Source organism: Cetorhinus maximus, chromosome 26, assembly GCF_964194155.1.
Source record: "Cetorhinus maximus chromosome 26, sCetMax3.hap1.1, whole genome shotgun sequence".
Classification (NCBI taxonomy): Eukaryota; Metazoa; Chordata; class Chondrichthyes; order Lamniformes; family Cetorhinidae; genus Cetorhinus; species Cetorhinus maximus.
Window position 1 is genome coordinate 25,400,886 of NC_135904.1, and position 23,188 is coordinate 25,424,073.

General features: G+C 42.2%; 1 long non-coding RNA gene across 1 annotated transcript; it reads left to right on the forward strand.

Annotated features, from left to right (window-relative positions):
• Positions 1-1,386: 1,386 nt before the first annotated feature.
• LOC144668185 (uncharacterized) lies at positions 1,387-22,990 on the forward strand. Its single transcript, XR_013573444.1, has 3 exons — positions 1,387-1,507; positions 20,605-20,645; positions 22,914-22,990. It is a non-coding gene; the product is annotated as an uncharacterized LOC144668185 (long non-coding RNA).
• Positions 22,991-23,188: the final 198 nt, after the last annotated feature.

Genomic DNA, 23,188 nt, shown 5'->3' on the forward strand with positions numbered 1-23,188 from the left:
CAGAAAATGCTGGAAAGGTTTAGCAGGTCCAACAGGACCTGTGGAGGGAAAGACAGAGTTAAGGTTTCAAGTCCATATGACTCTTCTTCAGAGCTCAGGACTCGACAGACTTGAAATGTTAACTCTGTCTTTCTCTCCACAGGTGTGGTTAGACCTACTGAGTTTTTCCAGCTTTTTCTGTTTTTGTTTCAGATTTCCAGCATCCGCAGTATTTTGCTTTTATCCAGGAATGTAGGGTTACCTGCTTAGGCGCAAAGGAAAAAAAGATTCCCTCACAGGACCTCAGTCAATACAACCAAGCATGCATTGTACACCACAATGGCTAAACAACATATTGGCGCACAAGCTTTGTATAAAAAGAGGTCTTGTATTCAGGGTTTCCAGCATATGATCCTCCTATTTTTGGGAGAGACTTTCTTCAAGTGTCAGCTTCAGTGGCCTGTATTGGAGACAGAGCGAGCAGCTAACTGCGCGTCACTGGCTCCACCTGTCAGCATCAGTTCAAAGAGTGGCGGAAAGAGAGACCGAGGGGCAGTCAGCATCAGGTAGAAGAGCCGTCCAGTCTGTGTCCCCCAAAGCACCCGCCTCCGTTCGGGAATCAAAGTTTGACATCGCAGCAAAGTAGATAAGTGGCTGGTTGGTAGACATTTTGCTCGTTTATCTTTAAAGTTCACCCTTTGACTCGCCTTTAGGGAGCAGAGAAAACCGGACCCGCGGGAGACACCTCCACTCGGGGAGCAGATCAAAGAGAGGGTGAGGCTCGGGGCCTTCACTTTCCTTCAGGGAGAAGAGAGAACGGAACCCGACCGGCTCGGGGGTTTGGGTGAGTTTCCAAAAAAAAAAAAATCGGAGTGAGATGACAGGAAGACGATGAGCAGGATTTTTCATTGAGCGGGCGGGCACAAGCCCGACACGCTCGAGGGTAAAACGACACGTGATGGCGTAGGGCAAGCGTCCCGACGCCATCGCGCACTCGCAAGATATTTCAGTCCGCGGGTGCGCGCGCGGGAATCGGCAGCTCGCCCGCCGACAATTAAAAGGCCTATCAAGGCCATTAAAAACGTAATTTAAATACATTTTTCGCTGCCCATCCAACCTTACGGTCGGCAGACAGGTGAAAAGGCCAAGCGACCTTTGCATTTATCAGGAAACCTCATCCACGGGCGGGATGAGGTTTCCAACAGCAAATAAAAATAAAATAAAAATGTTAACATTTCATTAATAACGTTTCCCTGGCTCATGTGGCAGAGCCACAATGGGGGAAAATGTTTTATAACATTTTAAAAACCTTTATTTTTAATTTTTCATACCTTCATCTCGCTGAGGCAGCTCTGTGCCTCAGGGAGCTTTCCTGTGCCTACCTGCATGCACACGTAAACTTGCATTATTGGCCCACCAGCGTGGAATCGCGGTCCGGCCCCCGTCGTGGGTGGCGGTCAGCTCCCTGACCGCTCCCGCTGAGCCCGTCCAATGAAGGAAAAACCCCGGCCTGTAAGCTCCTTGGCTGGTGAGAAATTGCTGTTAGAGAACGCCCTTAAATAGCTGAAAATGAGAAAAAACTATTATTTTCCAAGAAGTAGCTACTTAAATTTAATTAAGAAACACAAACAAGAGGGAAGTAAAGTTAAGTAATGGAAGGGGTCATCAACAGTGCTATCAAGTGGCACTTGCTTAGCAATAACCTGCTCACTGATGCCCAGTTTGAGTTCCGCCAGGGCCACTCAGCTCCTGACTTCATTACAGCCTTGGTTCAAACATGGACAAAAAAGCTGAACTCCAGAGGCCAACTGAGAGTGACTGCCCTTGACATCAAGGCCGCATTTGACTGAGTGTGGCATCAAGGAGCCCTAGCAAAACTGGAGTCAATGGGATAAAAGCAAAATACTGCAGATGCTGGAAATCTGAAATAAAAACAGAAAATGCTGTAAAAACCCAGCGGGTCTGTCAGCATCAGTGGAGAGGGAAACAGAGTTAATGTTTCAAGTCCATTTGACTCTTCTTCAGAGCTCTGAAGGAGAGTTATATAGACTCGAAACCTTAACTCTGTTTTCCTCTCCACAGATGCTGACAGACCCGCTGGGTTTTTATAGCATTTACTGTTTTTATTATTGGAGTCAATGGGAATCAGGGGCAAGACTCTCAACTAGTTAGGGTCATACCTAGCACAAAGGAGGATGGTTGCGGTTGTTGGAAGCCAATCACCTCAGTTCCAGGACATCACTGCAGGAGTTCCTCAGGGTAGTGTCCGAGGCCCAACCACCTTCAGCTACTTCATCAATGACCTTCCCTCCATCATAAGGTCAGAAGTGGGAATGTTCACTGATGATTGCACAATGTTCAGCACCATTCGCAGATACTGAAGCAGTCCATGTCCAAATGCATCAAGATCTGGACAATATCCAGGCTTGGGCTGACAAGTGGCAAGTAACATTCATGCCACACGAGTGCCAGGGATTGACCATCTCCAATAAGAGAGAATCTAACCATCACGCCTTGACATTCAATTGCCATCGCTGAATCCCCCACTATCAATATCCTGAGGGTTACCATTGACCAGAAACTAAACTGGACTAGCCATATAAATACTGTGGCTACAAGAGCAGGTCAGAGGCTAGGAATCCTGCGGTGAGTAACTCACCTCCTGACTCTTCAAAGCCTGTCCACCATTTACAATGCACAAGCCAAGAGTGTGATGAATACTCTCCACTTGTCTGGATGAGTGCAGCTCCAACAACACTCAAGAACCTTGACACCATCCAGGACAAAGCAGCCTGCATGATTGGCATCCCATCTGCAAACATTCACTCCCTCCACCACCGACGCACAGTAGCAGCAGTGTGTACCATCTACAAGATGCACTGCAGGAATTCACTCAGGCTCCTTAGAGCAACTTCCAAACCCATGACCACTATCATCTAGGACAAGGGCAGCAGATAGATGGGAACACCACCACCTTGAAGTTCCCCTCCAAGCCACTTATCATCCTGACCTGGAAATATATCGCTGCTCCTTCACTGTCACTGGGTCAAAATCCTGGAACTCCCTCCCTAACAGCACTGTGGGTGTACCTACACCATAGGGGCTGCAGCGGTTCAAGAAGACAGCTCACCACCACCTTCTCAAGGGCAATTAGGTATGGGCAATAAATGCTGGCCTAGGCAGTGATGCCCACATCCCATGAATGAATAAAAGAGAAATGGCAGCTCAACATTCCTGGATGTAGAGTTTTCAGACAGGATAGAGGGGGGAATAAAAAAAGGTATGGGTGTAGCATTATTGGTTAAAGAGTCAATTACAGCTGCAAGGAGGGATGATATACTAAATGAATCATCGAGTGAGGCCTAAGGTAAAAGCAAAACACTTTGGATGCTGGAAATCTGAAATAAAAACAGAAAATGATGGAAAAACTCAACAGGTCTGACAGCATCTGTGGAGCGAGAAATGGAGTTAACGTTTCGAGCCCTTATGACTCTTCTTCAGAGCTAAAGAGAAGTAGAAAGTGATGGAATTTGTACAGTGTAAGCACCTTCTTCAACCCTTACCACTACCATTAACACTCCCTTTGTCTTGTATCCATGACATTTTTGTCAATTTTCCCTTAGCCCCCATTTATCACTGACCTTCTATTCTGCTTTACCTTCTACACTCCCCTTACACAGTACAAATTCCATCACTTTCTACTTTTCTTTAGCTCTAAAGAAGAGTCATACGGACTTGAAACATTAACTCTGTTTCTCGCTCCACAGATGCTGTCAGACCTGCTGGGTTTTTCCAGCATTTTCTGTTTTAATATCAAATGAGGCCGTATTGGTTGAGCTCGGGAATAAAAAAGGGGCAGCCACACTGCTCGGAGTGTATTATAGACTCCTAAGTAGTGAGAGGGAGATAGAAGACTAAACATGTAGGCAAATCTCTGAGTGCAAAAACAATAGGGAAATAATAGTTGAGGACCTCAACTACCCTAATATCAACTGGGAGATGAACAGGGTGAAAGGCACCGAGGGCACAAAATTCTTAAACTGCATTCAAGAGAACATTTTTAGCCAGCACATAACAAGCCCAACCAGAGGAGCTGCAACTCTAGATTTAGGGCAGGATATTGAGGTCGGCGAGCAGGGGTTGGGGGGAACACGTAAAATGACAGGGGAAACATCTTAGCTGCATCTACCCTGCCTATTCCTTTAAGTATTTTGTAGGTTTCAGTGAGATCACCTCTCATTATTCAAAACTCTCGAGAATACAGGCCCAGTTCCCCCAATCTCTCTTCATAAGGCAGTCCCACCATCATCGGAACAAGTCTGGTGAATCTTCGTTGCACTCCCTCTATAGCAATAATATCCTTTCTGAGGTAAGGGGACCAAAACTGCACACAGTGCTCCAGGTATGGTCTAATCGAGCTTCTCTACAACTGAAGCAAGACTTCATTACTCCTGCACTCAAATCCTCTTGCGATAAAGGCTAACATTCCATTAGCCTTCCTAATAGCTTGCTGTACCTGCATGTTAGCCTTCAGTGACTTATGGACAAGGAAACCCAGGTCCCTTTGTACATCTACATTTTCTAATCTCTTACCATTTAGGAAATACTCTGCACACCTGTTCCTTCTACCAAAGTGGATAACCTCACATTTTTCCACGTTATATTCCATCTGCCATGTTTTTGCCCACTCACTGAGTCTGTCCAGATCCTCCTGAAACTGCTTTTCAGCTTCCTTAAAACACACATTCCTGCCTAGTTTTGTGTCATCAGCACACTTGGAAATATGACATTTGGTCCTCACATCCAAACCATTGATATATATTGTGAACAGCTGGGGCCCAAGTATTAGTCATTGCTATATCCCACTAGTCACAGCCTGCCAATGTGAAAATGACCTGTTTATTCCTACTCACTGTTTTCTGCCTGTTAGCCAATCCTTAATCCATGCTAGTATATTGCCTCCTATCCCACGTGCTTTTATTTTGTTAATCAACCTCCTGTGGGAGACTTTATCAAAAGCATTCTGAAAATCCACTCTCCTTTATCAATTTTGTTAGTAACATCCTCAAAAAACTCCAACAAGTTTGTCAAACATGATTTCCCAATAGCAAATCCATGCTGGCTATGCCCAGTCAGATCATGATTATCCAAGTATCCATTTATCACATTCTTAATGACAGACTCTAGCATTTTCCCTACTACTGACGTAAGGCTAACAGGTCTGTAGTTCCCTGTTTTCTCTCTCCCTCCCTCCTTAGATAGTGGGGTGACATTTGCTACCTTCCAATCTTCAGGAACCATTCCAGAATCTATAGAATTTTGGAAGATGATCACCAATGCATCCATTATCTCCAGAGCAACCTCTTTCAACACTCTGGGATGCAGAATACCAGGTCCCGGGGACTTATCAACTTGCAGTCCCATTAATTTCTCCAATACAACCTTCTTACTTATACTAATTTCCTTCAACTCCTCATTCTCCCTAGTCCCTTGGATCTCTAAATCTGGGAGATTTCCTGTATCTTCCTCAGTGAAAACAGACAGAAAGTAATCATTTAGCTTCCCCATTATGGATTCTCCTGATACTGCCTGTAATGGACCCACATGTTTCTTAGCCAAACGTTTCCTTTTTACATACCTATAGAAACTTTTACAGTCTGTTTTTATGTTTTTTGCAAGATTGCATTGATATTCTATTCTCCCTTTCTTTACCAGTTTCTTGGCCCTCCTTTGCTGTATTCTAAAGACCTCCCAATCCTCAGGTTTACTGCTATTTCTGGCAACTTTATAAGCCTTTTTAAAAAATCTTATACAATCCTTAACTTCCTTTGTCAGCCACGGTTGACTGACTTGTTTTGGGTTTTTGCACCTTGAAGAAATGTACAGGTGCTGTAAGCTATGCAATAGTTCTTTGAAGACTATCCACAGGGCTCAATGTTGGGTCCCTTGATGTTTGTTGTATATATTAATGATTTGGACTTAAATGTGGGAGGCAGGTTTGGGAAATTTGCAGATGACACAAAAATTGGCCGCATAGTTGACACTGAAGAGGATAACTATCGACTCCAGAGTGATATCAATAGTTTGGTTGAGTGGGTGGAAAAGTGGCAAATGGAATTAAATCCAGAGAGGTGTGAGGTGAGGTAATGCGTTTGGAGAGGGCAAACAAAGCTAGGGAATGCACAATAAATGGGAAGATATTGGGAGGGGTAGAGAAAGTGAGCGATCTTGGAGGGCAAGTCCACAGATCCCTGAAGGTGCCAGACAGGTGGATAAGGTGGTAAAGAAAGCATATGGAATGCTTTCCTTTATTGGGTGAGGTACAGGATGCAAAAGTAGCGATGTAATACTGGAATTGCATAAAATGCTGGTTAGGCCACAGCTGGAATTTTGTGTACAGTTCTGGTTACCACATTACAGGAAGGACATATGTGCTCTGGAGGCTTACAAGAATGTCGCCAGGGCTTCAAAATTGCAACTGAGGAAAGGTTGGAAAGGCTCGGGTTGTTTTCCTTAGAATAGAGGAGGCTGAGAGATGACTTAATTGAAATGTACAAGATTAGAGGGGCCTAGACAGGGTGGACAGGGATGCCCTGTTTCCTCTAGCAGAGAGGTCAATTACCAGGGGCACAGATTTAAGGTGATTGGTAGAAGGATTGGAGGGGACATGAGGAAAAGCTTCTTCACCAGAGGGTGGTAGGTGTTTGGAATTCGCTGCCTGGTTTGGTGGTGGGGACAGAAACCCTCAACTCACTTAAAAGGGACCTGGATCTGCACCTGAAGTGCTGGAGCCTGCAAGGCTATGGACCAGGCGCTGGAAGGTGGGGTTAAAATGGGCAGCTTGTTTTTTATGTTTTCTTTTTCAGCCAGCGCAGACATGGTAAGGCTGAATGGCCTCTTTCTGTGCTGTACCCTCTCTATGGTTCTAATGGTGCACCTTTGGGTAACCTGAGAGGTTTTCTACAGATTTTGTGAGGTCTCACAGGGATTTTCCCCAATTAATTTGTGCAGTGGGGAAGCATAACATTTTCTCACCCACACTCATTTAATCCAGGGCTTGTACCATTAGCAGTGCACATCAGAAACTCAGCCTTCACACACTATCCAACATGTTTGACACATAATCCAAAACCAAACGGACTTGAAGTTCTACTCAAGCTGGACTGTAGTCAAACCAGACAGAAACATGAAACAAACATTTCACTAGGTTTATTTATTCAAATATTAAACATTTTGGGAGCAATCCAGGATAGTTGCACTACACTTTTGGAATAGCATTTCAATTGAATATAGTAACTCTAACTTGCATTTACATAGCCCCTTTAACATGGAGCAGATATGGGTCAGAAGCTCAGTTCTGGATCAAAAAGAATACAGCTCTATGCTAGGTCTAAAGCTGAAGTATAACTGGCGTAAAATGCCTAAAAGACAGCCATTCAAAACCCTTATTAAAAATCGACCTATATTCACTTTCATCTAGTCACTACTTCTAACAAGCTGACAGAGATCAACATTTCAGCAGACAGGAAATCCTAGACGTCAATCCCATGCCGTATCCTTTCTCTGTGGAATGGAGTGTTAGTGCAGTGTCACCAAGGTATCCTGAGGATATACTGCTTTGAAACAAAATGAAGAATCTTCCTGTGACACTTGGGGCCTATTGTTGATCTCAATAAATTAATATTCCCCTATCTCCATAACATATAAAATAAGCTAATTTTTCTAAAAAAAAACTATTTGAATTTCCTGTGGTATCTTATGCTTAGCGAATCTGTTCTTTACATTTAACACCATTACTCTGACTAGGCAAATCCTTGTGATTGCAGCTAGTTATAAACTGATGAGGTCAATCAGAGTGTAACCACAACTATTTGTAAATTAACAGTTACTTGGTAGCGCAGAACTTGACTATTGTTGAAAAGAGAGACACGTTGCCAAAGCTGTCTGTCTTGTACTCATCAGGACAAATGCAAGGATGTCAAATTTCAAACAATCACAACAATTTAGACCACAGGTGAAAAGGATGCTGATTGGTTGGCAAGTTGACGCTGATTGGCTCGGCCAATCAGAGTCAACTTGCCAACCAATCGGCACCCTCTTTTCTTGTAGTATAAATTGTTGTGATTGTTTGAAATTTGACATTCTTGCGTTTGTCCTGATGAGTACAAGACAGAAAGCTTTGGCAATATATCTCTATTTTCAGCAATATTTGCAAATTTCCAGCTGTGGGTCAATGATTGCTGTTGTTTTTGTTTTAAACTGTTTTGCATCTATTGCAAAGTATGTCACGTTGAACTGTGACACCAATGTATAATGGGTATGTGCTAGATGCAATACTTTTAAGCAAAGAAGAGGAGCTGGAGCCAGAAAGCAGGGGATTAGTATGAGCCAATAGTCTCTTGCAATTAATATTCAAAATAAATAATGAAGTGCTACTTATCCTCGATACCAAAACATTGGGGTAAACCAAGATTTTGTTTGGTTTCTCAGTTGAATACAAAAGATCCTAGAGCACTATTCAAAGAACGTCAGGAGGGTTATTTTCTTTTATTCATTCACAGGATGTGGGCATCACTGGCTAGGCGAGCATTTATTGCCCATCCCTAATTGCCCTTGAGGAGGTGGTGATGAGCTGCCTTCTTGAACCGCTGCAGTCCAAGTGGTGTAGGTACACCCAGAGTGCTGTTAGGGAGGGAGTTCCAGGATTGTGACCGAGTAACAGTGAAGGAGCGGCGATATATTTCCAAGTCAGGATGGTGTGTGGCTGGGAGGGGAACTTCCAGGTGGTGGTGTTCCTATGCATCTGCTGCCCTGCTTCTTCTAGATGGTAGTGGTTGCGGGTTTGGAAGGTGCTGTCTAAGGAGCCTTGGTGAGTTCCTGCAGTGCATCTTGTAGATGGTACACACTGCTGCCATGGTTTGTCGGTGGTGGAGGGAGTGAATGTTTGTGGAAGGGGTGTTAATCAAGAGGGCTGCTTTGCCCTGGGTAGTGTCAAGGTTCTTGAGCCTTGTTGGAACTGCACTCATCCAGGCAAGGGGAGAGTATTCATTACACTCTTGGCTTGTGCATTGTAAATGGTGGACAGGCTTTGAAGAGTCAGGAGGTGAATTACTCGCCTCAGGATTCCTAGCCTCTGTCCTGCTATTATAGCTACTGTATTTTTATGGCTAGTCCAATTCAGTTTCTGGTCAATGGTAACCCCCGAGATGTTGATAATTGGGGATTCAGCGATAGTAATACCATTGAATGTCAAGGTGTGATGGTTAGATTCTCTCTTGTTGGAGATGATCATTGCCTGGCACTGGGGTGGCACGAATGTTACTTGCCACTTGTCGCCCAAGCCTGGATATTGTCCAGGTCTTACTGCATTTGGACATGGACTGCTTTAGAATCTGAGGAGCCATGAATGGTGCTGAACATTGTGCAATCATCAGCGAACATCCCCACTTCTGTTGATGGAAGGAAGGTCATTAGTGAAGCAGCTTAAGATGGCTGGGTCTAGGACACTATCCCGAGGAAGTCCTGCAGCAATGCCCTGGTGTCCTGGTCAATATTTATCCCTCAACCAACTTCACTTAAAGAAAGATTATCTGGTCATTTACCTCATTGGTATTTGAGGGATTTTTCTGATTGCAACTTGGTTATCACGTTTCTCTACATTACAACATCACTGTTGATTATGAAGTGCTTTGGAACATCCACAAGGCCATGAAAGGCATTATATAAATGCTAGTTCCTTCATGAATTGGAAAATTTGTCCCATGTCCTCTTTCTGATGAGATTCTGAATTTAAATCAATGAACAGCATAATCAGAATGGAACATTCACAGAGGATGTTTTCATTTGGAAAAGTAAATAATAGATGTCATGATGAATTTTCATTCAGTTTAAATGTTCATGGCTAACACAACTGATTTTTGTTGAGTTATCTGAAATATCTTCTTCAGCTGCTCACCCAAGCTATCTGTTCTTCTGACTCCAGCATCTGGTACATGCCTGTCTTCTATCACACCACCTATGTCTTCAACAGTCTGGCTCCCATGCTCTGTGATTCCCTCTCCAATCAATCCACTTCCCTTCCTTCCATTAAGCTCCACCCTCAAAGCCAACCTCTTTGACCAAGCTTTTGGTTGCTCCCCTTAATACCTGCTTCTTTGGCTCAGGATCCATTACTGTTCATAAAATCATGAGCATACTGTTACGACCACAGCTAGTGTTACTTGCTGTGCAAACCGAATCCCAGAGGGAAACTTGGCTTATGGGTCACAATCTTTTTTTTTGTATTCTGAAGCCGAGAAGCCATACCAGCCTCGGCAGTAAGAGTTCCAGTAACACTTTTAGGGTTTTAAAAATTAAAAGGAGAAGTTTTATTAACAAAAAATAGAAATTAAAAGATTACAGTTACACAATTAAGGTTAGTCTTACAAAACATTTCCCCAAAACTCTCTACTTGGTCAAACCAATTAGTAAACATCTTACAGGCAACACTCCCTTTTAGATGTTTTATTATGAAATCCAGTAATATTACACAAGGCAAACTGCTGTAGCTTCAGTAAAGGTGTACCACATGACCTTTACCCCCTTCCACTTTGCAGTGGAATCACTTCAGAATTAAACTGCTTGCTGCAGCCCAAGACTTTTCTGGCTTGACTGGATAGGTGAGTCAAACTGCATCCTCTCCCAGCCCAGTGTTCCAGCTATCTCAACAGCTCAAACAGCCCCAGCTATCTCCAGGCATCTCTAGCTCAACAGCTATCTAACTCAATAGCTATCACCAGCTATCCACAGTAACTCTAATATACATTTTTCCCTTTCATCTCTTTTCCATTGCTCTCACACCCCTTTGAAACTCCAACTCTTCCAAATATAAGATCTTTCATGTTTCCATCTTGTCTTTGCTTTTGGGTCAATAAAATATCATATTCCCACTACTTGTTTACCTATGAACTCCTGCAAGGTACAAACATCTTCCTTGGTAACTCTGATTCCCCTTTGATATTCAAATCAAACTTACTTACTTGTATCTCAAACTTAACACCTCCAGCCTCCTATCAACCTCTGCCCAGCTTAATTAAATCTCACACACACACACACACACACACACATCCAGCCTTCTTTACAGAATAACACTATATTCCCCACAAATATTAAAATAAAACATCCATTCTTACAATACAAGCATATGAATTAGGAGCAGGAGTAGGCCATTTGGCCCTTGGAGCCTGCTCCACCATTCAATAAGATCATAGCTGATCTGATTGTAACCTCTTGACTATCCCCGATAAATTTTCACCCCCTTGTTTATCAATAATTTATCGACCTCTACCTTAAAAATATTCAAAGACTCTGCTCCCACTGCCTTTTAAGGAAGAAAGTTCCAAAGACTCACGGCTCTCTGAGAGCAAACATTTCTCCTCATCTGTCTTAAATGGGCAACTCCTTATTTTTAAACAGTGACCCCTAGTTACAGATTCACCCACAAGAGGAAACATCCTCTCCACATTCACCCTGTCAAGACGCATCAGGATCTTAAGGGTTTCAATCAAGCCGCCCCATAATTTTCTAAACTCCAGTGGATACAGGCCTAGCCTGTTCAACCTTTCCTCATAAGACAACCCGCCCATTCCTGATATCAGTCTAGCAAACCTTCTCTGAACTGCTTCTAATGCATTTACATCCTTCCTTAAATACGGAGACCAATACTGTACAAGTACTCCAGATGTGGTCTCACCAGTGGTCCTGTACAACTTAAGCATAACTTCCCTACTTTTAAATTCAACTCCCCTCACAATAAACAATAACATTCTGTTAGCTTTCACACAGCAGAGGAGGCCATTTGGCCCATTGAACCTGTGCTAACTATGTAAGAGCTGTCCTGGCTTTTTCCCCGCAATTTTTCCCATCCAAATTTTTGTACTCTTTTGCCTCTATATGTAAAGGCCAGGATCCTGTACTTTTTTTTTTTGCAAGAGTCTTATCAATTTGTCTTCAAAGATTTGTGCATCTGCATTCCTTATATAATTGTGCCATTTTAGTTTATATTGTCCATCTTCATTCTTTTAAAAAGCATCACTTCATAATCTTCTGTGTAGCACCTTGGGAGGTTATTCTACATTCAATGTGCTATATAAATACAAGGCGTTATTAGTTAGATGAATTCTTAAAATAAAGAGTGCTTTAGGATTCACATTTAATTTTATTGTTACTTTTAAATGACTTCTTTGTAATGCTGAACAGCTGTAGAACAGGATTGAAAAGGTTTCATACCATAACAATTTGAGACCACGACAGCAATCGATGATTAGTCACATAATAAATGTCTTGCTGCTATTTTTTCTGCGAACTGATCTTAGACTGTCAGGTATTTACATCTTCCCATTTCTGTCACAAGTTACAGTAATTGGGTTATTATAAAGAGCTGAAATGAGCAGGCAGTACAAGGTAAGGAAATAATAACATAGATTTAAAATAACACCCACTTGTTAATCAGCTACTAATTGATACATTTTGTAATGCTACCAGTTTGTAATTAAGAGGGATTGGGAGAATTTAGTTAAATTGTTATAAATACTGCTGGAGGCTGAGTGTTGACATAGCATATTGCTAATTCCCACAATCTGTGCTACAAAATGCTAAATCATGGGTTAAAAATATAAACAAAATGAGCGTCAGTGCTTAGAAAACCACAAAGGAATTGTTTTCCCATTAACTTTCCCTTATACTTTGTAATTTAAGAGGAAATCACAAACTTTTAAGTTACTGAGTAGGCAGCCCTCTTTCTGCTCATTATACTGAGCCAAAAGCCTTATAAGGGAACCTTTAAACATGTGAGAAAAGCAGCCCAGGAATATTGGGTTACAGGAAATAACTGCTCGTGTTCACCGCAATTGACTTCTAAAATGGGCTGTGTCTGGGAGCTTAGGCTCGATACACGGTGAATTCCTCTCATTTCTAATACAACAGTTGGCTTGATTGGTACCTGCCCGGCAGACAAAGACAGGCCAGACACTGGTCAGCACTGATTGTTCCTTAGGGGGAAATAAGCTTGCAGCAGTCTGGGGCTCCGAGGGCCAGATCGTTTCAACAAGAAAAACCTGGGGACAGATTGAGGGCAATAGTTCACACTTGCTGCAGCTGCATGCAGCCATAACAATGATCGTCTCAGGGCTGGCATCCCGTGTTATGCCTCTGAATCATGCCAGAGTGCTCAGATGGTACCTAACGCCACACTCTTAATACAAGTTTGCTTTTTTTCAGCAAGGAGACGCTGAAAGAGAATTATTGAGGATGTCACCAACATTTTATTTAGCCACTATTTTAAAGCAAGAATTTTCATTAGTATAGAGCCTTTCATGATCTCAAGATGTCCTAAAGCACTTTACAGTCAATGAAATATGCCTGAAGACAGTCAGTTGTTGTAACATAAGAACCATGGCAGCCAATTTGTACGCAGCAATGAGATAATACAAACATGCGAATTAGGAGTTAAGTAGCCCTTTGTGCCCGATCCACCATTCAATAAGATCATGGCTGATCTGATTGTAACCTCAACTTCACATCCCCAATAATCTTTCACCCCGTTGTTTATCAAGAACCCATCTACCTCTGTCTTAGAAATATTCAAAGACTCTGCTTCCACTGCCTTTTGACGAAGAGAGTTCCAAAGACTCACTGCCCTCTGAGAGAAAAAAATCTCCTCAACTCTGTCTTAAATGGGCGACACCTTATTGTTAAACAGTGACCCCTAGTTATAGATTCATCCACAAAAGGAAACATCCTCTCCAAATCCACCATGTCAAGACACCTCAGGATCTTAAAGGCTGCTATCAAGTCACCTCTTACTCTTCTAAACTCCAGTAGATACAAGCCTAGCCTGTCCAACCTTTTCCCATAAGACATTCCGCCCGCTCCTGGTATTAGTCTAGTAAACCTGCTTTAATGCATTTGCATCCTTCCATAAACAAGGAGGCCAATACTGTACACAGTAATCCAGATGTGGTCTCACCAATGCCCTGGACAACTGAAGTATAACAGCCCTACTTTTGTTTTCAATTCCCTTTGCAATAAATGATAACATTTTATTAGATTTCCTAATTACTTGCTGTACCTGCATACTAGCTTTTTGTGATTCATGCACTAGGACACCCAGGTCCCTCCAAAACACAGAGCTCTGCAATCTCTCACCATTTAGATAATAAGCTTCTTTTTTATTCTTCCTGCCAAAATGGGCAATTTCACATTTGCCCACATTATATCCCATTTTGCCAGATCGTTGCCCGCTCACTTAACATATCTATGGCCCTTTGCAGACTCCTTGGCCAAAGTTTTCCAGCCCCTCATGCTGATGGTCCCACCAATGTGAATGCAGATTTCAATGGCTCGTCAGCCCCACCACAGGGGAGGCTGGAAAGTCCCAGCCCTTAGAGTCCTCTCAACAATTTACTTTCCTACCGATCTTTGTGTCATCGGCAAATTTAGCAACCATACCTTCGGTCCCTTCATCCAAGTCTTTTGTGTAAATTGTAAAAAAAAGTTGAGGCCCCAGCACTGATCCCTGTGGCACACCACAGGGATCTGAAAACCAGAAAAAGACTGATTTATGCCTACTCTATGCTTTTTGTTAGCTAGCCAATCTTCTATCCATGCCAATATATTACCCACTACAGCATGAGCTTTTATTTTCTGCAATGATCATTGATGTAGCACCTTATCAAACGCCTTCTGGAAATCTAAGTACAGTGCGTCCACCAGTTCTGCTTTAACCACAACACACGTGACTCCTTCAAAGAACTCCAATAAATTGGTTAAACATGATTTTCCTTTCACAAAACCATGTTGACTCTGCCTGATTGCCTTGAATTTTTCTAAGTGGCCTGCCATAACATCTTTAATAATAGCTCTATAATTTTCCCTATGACAGCTGTTAAGCTAATTGGCCTGTAGTTTCCTATAGCCTAATGACCAGATAATCTGTTCTAATGATGCTTTTGAGAGACAAATATCAGCCAGGACACTGGAAAAAATACCAATACTCAGTTTATATGAGGCTATCCTATAAACTCCTATCACCCTTGACATAAGGACCAGCGCCAGAACCATTGTTGCTCACAATTTACATAAACGATTTGGACTTTGGAATCAAAAACACTTTTTCTAACTTCACAGATGACACCAAATTGGGGCATATAACCCTATGTAATCCTATGTAAAGTAGAATATGTTCCTTTGAAAGTTCCGTGGAGTATTCCCAGTTTTAGCCTTGGCTGATATACCCACACAAACTGCAGAATCGAGTTCTAGCTCCTGCCTGGGTAGTTGTGTTCCTGTATTCAACAAGTACCAAGATTCACTTTGGGCAACACCATTCATTCATTCATTCATCCTCTTGTCAGAAATCTGAGCTGCGAGGACCATCAAGTCAGCAGGGATCAAAATGGGGATAAAGATCCAATAGCACAATCCCACGGATGATCCAATTGCTCCAGGCATCTGATACTGAAACTGACAAGGAAGTATTCTTTATTCTCTGATTAGTGCTGAGTTTGCACAACAAAATAAATTAGGGGCTGATATACCAGTATCCCCAACACTCTTGGCGAGAAAGAGGAAAAATCACGTAGTGGGTGAAGACAGGATCCAGACTCACATGTAATCAGTGGTCATTTGAGTAAAGCATAGACTACAGAGAGTATTCCTAGAACTGACTTGAGTCTCCAGAGAAGGGGCTGTGAGCCATTGAGACAATTGGAAGGGGAAAAACATGAACGAGGCGTTGTAAATTGAACCTGTTGGGGAACATATCCTCGACATCAAATTTAAAGTTTTATGAGTTGCAGATAAAATTTTTCTTAAAACTCTATCTGATGACAGCTGCAGAAAAAAAGCAATAAAGTGGTAGCAGGGCTTTGTACTCAATTACGAAAAGCTCAGGAAAGTGGTAGAACATGCAGGGCACTGGTTAGTTACAGTTCCAAAGGATTAGAGACTTTTTAAAGCACTGCTTTATAGATATTGCAGATTAGATACAGCTCTTTTTGCTACTTTATGGGGATTCCTGATCAGAAATAGGATCTGTACTAATTTGCAACCAGCACCTAATGTATCTGCATCGCCATATGGGAGGGTTTTCAGATACAAAATAGACATCTTTAGATCAGGTACCTTTTAAACATTGCAGTCTGATATCATCTAGCAAGGTATACAGGGTTGTTGCCATGGTGTTAACCCCTGGAGTTTAGGTGCATTAGAACATAATAAAAAAAAGTAGGCCATTTGAGCCCACTCTGCCATTCATTATGATCGTGGGCAGAAAGCAAGTCCATTTTTCTTTCGACAATTTCAGGTTGTGGACAGCATGTTTCTAGAAACAAATTTGAAGCAGAAGGATATTCTTTATCCTTATCCATTACTGAAATGTTCCTGTAGACCTCCAAGAAGTCAGGCATAGAATCTACAGAACAGAAATAGGCCATTCAGCCCACATTCAGTCTATGCTGGTGACATAAGCCCTACACAAGCCTCCTCCCACTCTATTTACTTCATTTTACCCTCACAGCTCAGTTAAAGATGAAGCAACTTTCAAAAGCTAACCTATAAATCAAAAGGAAATTTCTACAAGCTGTTGAGTGAAATGAAGGGGACATTACAATGAATAATTGATCATTGCAATGAAAATATTTGAATATTAATCACTGTGCAAGGGTCACACTTTTCCCCAAACTATGGTCTTTGTTGTCACGTGCAAGTAATATAAAGATTGAAATAAGCCATATTTATATGATATCTTTTATGATCTCTGGACATTCCAAAGTGCTTCACAGCCAATGAAGAACTTTTGAAATGTGGTCACTGTTATTATGTACAAACACAACACACAGCTATATCCCACACTGCAGACAATCAATGTTAGCAAGATTGATTGTGGGATAAACATTGGTCAACACACAGGGAAGAATGCCACTGTCCTTTGAAACAGTGCCACAGGCTCATTTACGTCTACCCGACATCCACCATCTCCTATTTGAGCAAGAGGGGCCTTCGCATCTGAAAGATGACACCTCTGGCAGTGTAGCACTCCATCAGTACTGCACTAATTTCAGTCTAAATTTTCTTCTCAAGCTCTGGAGTTGGACTTGAAACTTCTGACTTCGTAGTGAGAGGTCTAACACTGAACCACAGCTGACACCTGTAGGTTTTGTAATGTGCAGGTTACCTGTTCTCAAGCTGATTGACTAAAAAGGCTTTTATCATGATTACAGCAGAACAAAGTATATCAGAAACTTCTTATTGATGAGTTTTATGTGCCAGTAAAGCTTGGTAAATATGTGGTTAAATAGCTGACTATGTGTTAACTTTGCCATGTTTGATCTCACAAACAAGACTAGACTTTACAATATTTGTTGCAGTTCAGAGTATTTTAACTTTTGAGTGCATTTCAGTGGAATGTTTTGGTCTCATACATTTTACAATACATTTCAGAACTTGATGCTCTCTTACTACAGAAAGAAACTCACCTTGTAGCTTTATAATGATTTGAAGTATTGAATGATTTAGAGTTTGGAAAACAGGTTTGTGACAGGTTGCTTTTAAGTAATACAAAATAAAACAAAACATTGCACCTACTATGTGTCACAAGGCTATGCCCCTTTATTTTTGACAATTTATATATTTCAACTTTCAGCTGACTGGGAATGTTGTAATTTGAAATGAGACAGAACAAACTATTCAAGGAAAGGTGTGAAAAACAAACAAACCACTCTCAGTGGAGCCTGGAGAGAGAGACATTTCCTATAATTCAGAGACCCGTCAAAACTTGTAACTGTCTAAGGAATAGACATTAAAATGCAAAGTGCTGGTTATTGAAACAATGGCTGCTACAGACAGACCCAAACCCTTACAGAAATACACGATGGGTGGAATATTTCAAGGCCAAGTTACAGCCACTGCAAAGAGTTTAGCAAGAAGTCTTTCAGCAGGGGAAACAGGCTGAGGGCTGCTGCCCTCTCCCGCGCTCTCTTGTGCAACAAGCGTATTACCCGACACTACTAGAAGCCTACCAACGAACCAAGATCTCATAATAATTGCAACATCTTCTACATCTGGCCACATCCACAAAACCAGCTAATCCAATCAGCCGCGACATTTAAAAACCTATGCTTCAAGTACAGTCAAAGGACACTTAACCATATATTGTTTTAGCTTTTTTCTATTTTTAAAAAAAAATTCATTCATGGGATGTGGGTGTCGCTGGCTGGGCCAGCATTTATTGCCCATCCCGAGTTGCCTTTGAGAATATGGTGGTGAGCTGCCTTCTTGAACCACTGCAGTACACATATTGTGGGTACACACACAGTACTGTTAGGAAGTGAGTTCCTGGAGTTTGACCCAGCGACAGTGAAGGAACATCGATATGTTTCCAAGTCAGGATGGTGAGTGACTTGGAGGGGAACTTCCAGGTGGTGGTGTTCCCATGTGTCTGTTGCCCTTATCCTTCTAGATAGTAGTGGTCGCGGGTTTGGAAGGCGCTGTTGAAGGAGCTTTGGTGAATTCCTACAGCGCATCTTGTAGATAGTGCACGGTGGAGGGAGTGAATGTTTGTGGATGTGGTGCCAATCAAGCCGACTCTATTAGATTCTAACTTCCATTACTTCTGATACCTGTGTGTGAGACCTCGTGTTTTTAATATTTTCCCCTCCAGTTTAGTGGTTAATAAATTTGCTCTTTCTTTGACTCAAGAAAACATTGTTTGATTGGCTCCTTATTGCTCACAGTTTAAACAGTTAAATACATTCTGATTTGGAGAAGGCACATCCCCGTGAAATTTGTGACCAGCTGAGAAGGTTGAATAGAGGGGAGCCAGTTCACCCTTTCTCACCTGGGCATAACATATGTTAGAGGGGCATTTACAACAAATCAATCTGGCTTCAGCTGAAAAATTACATTGCCTGGTCAGGACTAGTTTGCTGGCCCAGAATTGCTTCTAAGGTGTCTAACACCTCATGGAATAACCTCTTTACGTTACACACTAGATCACCAGTTCATGCCGATCCACCTTATTAATGTAACATAGACCTGAATTTCTCTGGCCCCCGGGTGACAGGAACGCAGGCGCAGAGATACCAATGAAATAGCGGAGTGCTGATTGGCATTGTTAAAGGCCCAATTTGGGGACATTTCATGGGGCCACGTGAGGAGCCCACCAAATGGTGGTGGGTTCCCTGCAGCAGCGTGGGGAGGAATCGGAGCTGAAGGCTCGATAGCCCAAACGGGTGGCCGCCGAGAGGGAAGGTCCACTCATGACCCCACTGATCTCCCCAAGGGGGATTTTCCCCTCCCACCTGGCCCCCCGAATATTTTCTTAGACTTACCTGTCTGAACTCCTGAACTCTCCTGCGTGCCTAAGTCGTGACCAGCTCTCCCACTGGCACTGCCAAGGCTTCAGAGCTGCTGACCCCCTGATTGGGTCAGCAGCATCAGGAGCCTGCCTGCCATCCCTAAATGGATGGTGAGCCACAGGGGGGGCAGCTAGGAGGCCACCTGTGGTAAGGTTGTAAAGCAACCTTTACTAATGCAGGCTCGGGACCCGCTTCTCGCCCCTGCCGTCGGTCAGGCCTGTTATAATTTCTGACTTCACTGTTCTTGATTGTGATAAAGTAACCTTGACTCAGGTAGGTTTTATATCGGGATTATTTCCGAGACAGTACAATGACGGCTGTCAGTGGATTGCAATCACATTTTGTATTCCAGCAGCCTCTCCTGTTGTACATTCATTCTGTAGGAATGTACTGATGTAGTCAGCATCTGTGCATGTGCTAGGGTCACGGAGGGCATGTGTTTGTGAAGGATGCATGGAGCCCAGTAGTGGAGGATCCCACTGAGAGCCTATCAATCTAAATGGAACCAGCTCTACTGACGTTGCAGTCAGGAATGTGTTTTTGACACTAGACTGGGAATTGGGACTTGGTGCTTCCTGCACTATTTCAGACCAAACCCTGCAGGCTGAATTCTGTTCTATTTACGCTGCCACTAGAAATGGCTCAGTTGTGTCAGTCACATTTGAGACGTACATGTTTTGCTGTTTCTGTTTTGGGTGCATTGTGCTGTCATACAAGTGAGCATCAGCTGAGTAGGATGCTTAAATGGAGCACACATGAGATTGTAATGTCTGCAAATAACAGATGTGGTACAATAATGGGCTGATGCCTTTATGCAAGCTCTGAGCCACTGATAATGCGGATGGCAGGAGAAGGAATGATTCCAACCTTAATGATTCCAACTTATTTTTATATTGTAGATGCAAGACAATGCTACCATCATCAACCACCGGTCACTCCTTCTGTAAACATACCATTGATTTGAATCTAGAGTTCTCAAGATTAAATGATGTTGCTAGGCAAAATGGCATACAACATCCCTGACACTCGGTGATGTTTGCCTATTATCTTGCATGCTCTCAGTTAAGATCTGTAGGTAAAGTTAAGAGCCCAAGGTGCAGTGGGGACAAAGCAAGGGCAAAAGATACCTTTTTTTGTTATTGGTGTATAAACTCTTATGGTGAAGCGTTCTTACGAGCAAATCAAGGTGCCTTGAGGAATAACAATAGACATCTCTGACTTATATCCACAGTTGCCCTGATGGGAATCTGTAAACTGCCTGTCAACTAGAAGGTAATTTATCATAGAAATGCTTATTACATATGAACTTTCTGGAATGATTACAACATCTATACATCCCCCCTTTTCCACAACACACCCATCATTGGTAGCCATTAAATTTTGGAAAGTCAGTGAAATGAATGACCAAATAGCAGCTATTAATACACTGCACCATTATTCAAGCTGCTTCAGAATATTAACATTTTAAGTCCCATTTGCTCCAAATCCAGAATAGTATTTTAAATCGTCATGTGACAAAATGGTTTCTTTACAGCAATGGTAGGGCAGTGGTGACAGTACTGGACTGAAAACTCAGAGGCTCAAGTTCAAATCCAATCACATCAAATGTTACAATTGGATTCAACCCTGGCAATCTGTGAGACGGTGTCAAAAATAATAGCAATTAAAGCTGCAAGATTGTCATAAAGAAAAAAATAACTGGTTCATTAATGCCCTTCAGGGAAGGGAGGAGAACCTGCCACCTTTAACCATACTACGTGGCACTTGATGTCATTCTGACATAAAATGAAATTACAGGTACAATACAACTGAAGTCAAGCCCAACCCACAACACTGCAATCTCCACCACAGGTAGGCCAGTCCCAAATTCACCCCAGTCAGAATGGGGATCAAACCTTATGCTGTTGGCACCAACCTATTCCACACTAGCCATCCAACCTTCTAAGGAGTCTGAGTTGCTGTGGCAACTCTTGATGGTAGAGGGACCAATTTATTTCCATCACATAGGTGGCCAGGAATCACTACCACTTTCACACGTTGGAAGGATCCACAAGTTGATAGTCACCTGCTTGAGCCACATTTTGAACACACCTTCGTTGGTCATCAAGTCCTGGAGTGGGACTTGTACCCAGAGCTTCTGACGCAGAGGCAGGTGCACTACCCACTGCACTGCAAGACCTCCTCACAATGTGACTGGAGATATTCATATCAAATGTGGCACATGCCATAAACTAACACACTCAGCAACTGGCAGAAGGCACAGTGCAGCTCATAAAGTGTGCCTGTGCACGGTGGTGTAGAATTTATCTCCCTGTTTTTAATTGTGTGAAGGGTGTTTTGTGAATTGAATTACTTGGTTCATGCACTGCTGTAAAGACTGAAGTACATTCCAGTTATGTATAAATAGAACATATAATGAGCAGAAACAACTAACACATCTGTCATTAATATGCAATCATAGTGCCACAAGTCCTGGCAAGTAAGCCTCCAATATAATATTATCCATAATTATTTACTCGGCATCAACCAAATGTGGCTCGAGCTTTCTTGCATTTATTTGTGCAAAACTAGAGAATAATTAAATTAAGCATTCTCAGGGCATGACTTAATTCAATCGTCTCATTATATGTTCCTGTTGTATTGGCATGAAGGTGTTCTGTTTCAAATGAAGCCCAATCAAATCTATTAAAACAGCATGTTTTTGCATTTACTTTGTTCAAACACAGTGATTGCTCCTTGCACATTACCTTGAAGGTTCATTCTGCAATGGAGAGTTTGTAGAAACCTCACAGAGATTACAGGGGAATACTGAGAGGGGGGAAAAAAAGAAGCATTGTTTCCCAGTGCACCTTTGGACAGGACTGGCCATCCATTTGTAATGTTTAAAGACTCTTTGATGCCCTATGTTATCTAATCAATCAGCCTTCTCTGAGCTGGGATAATACACCGTGCCACATGTTTTTGTAACAAATTACATTTAGACACTTTAAGACACTTTCATTATTTTAAAGCAGGTTATAATTAGTCATTGTCAAGACATGGGCACAGGTTGTGCAAATCAGAATAAATTTGGCTTGCTCTATCAGCAGTCACAAATGAAGCAATAAATTAGGAATAGTGGCTCATGAGGTCTCTGATCAAAATCCTTACCTGAAATCCTGAGAGTTTCTTATTCTTTTAATGAGAAAAATGAACAGAAACCAAAGGTATGAAAAAAATGATAACAATGGCAGGGTATTATCTGTTATAATGAGTATGAAAGGGAAACATTGTTAATAAAATTAACACACTTGTGCTTTCCTTAGCTAAAAACACAGTTGATGTGTCGAGCCTTTTGTGTTTGAGCTGACTTCCTTTCCGGAAAAGCATTACCTATGGAACTTGATGAGAACGGATTGAAGATGTACTTGGAACATAGGAACGGGAGGAGGCCATTCAGCCCCTCGAACCTGATATGGTATTCTATTACATCATGATCTGTACTTCAACCCCATTTGCCACCCATTTTTCTATACATCTTGACACTCTCATTTCTTTTAGGTAAGATGCCTTGTTGCCCCACCGCCTTGACCAACCTGGGGCCACAATTTACAAGAGGCCTTCTATTTAGCAGGGCAAACAAGAACAGACTCAACAGATTCTAGTTAACTGCTAAGAATGTGTAACCTCTCTACGTTAACTAGGTTCACCGTTGCATGAGGTGTCAAATCAGGTGCTGATTATTGTATGACTTTGAGTATGGTGTTATCAAAGATCCCACTATACTATCTGAAGAAGAACAAGGAGCTCTCCTGGTGTTTTGGTCAACATTCAAA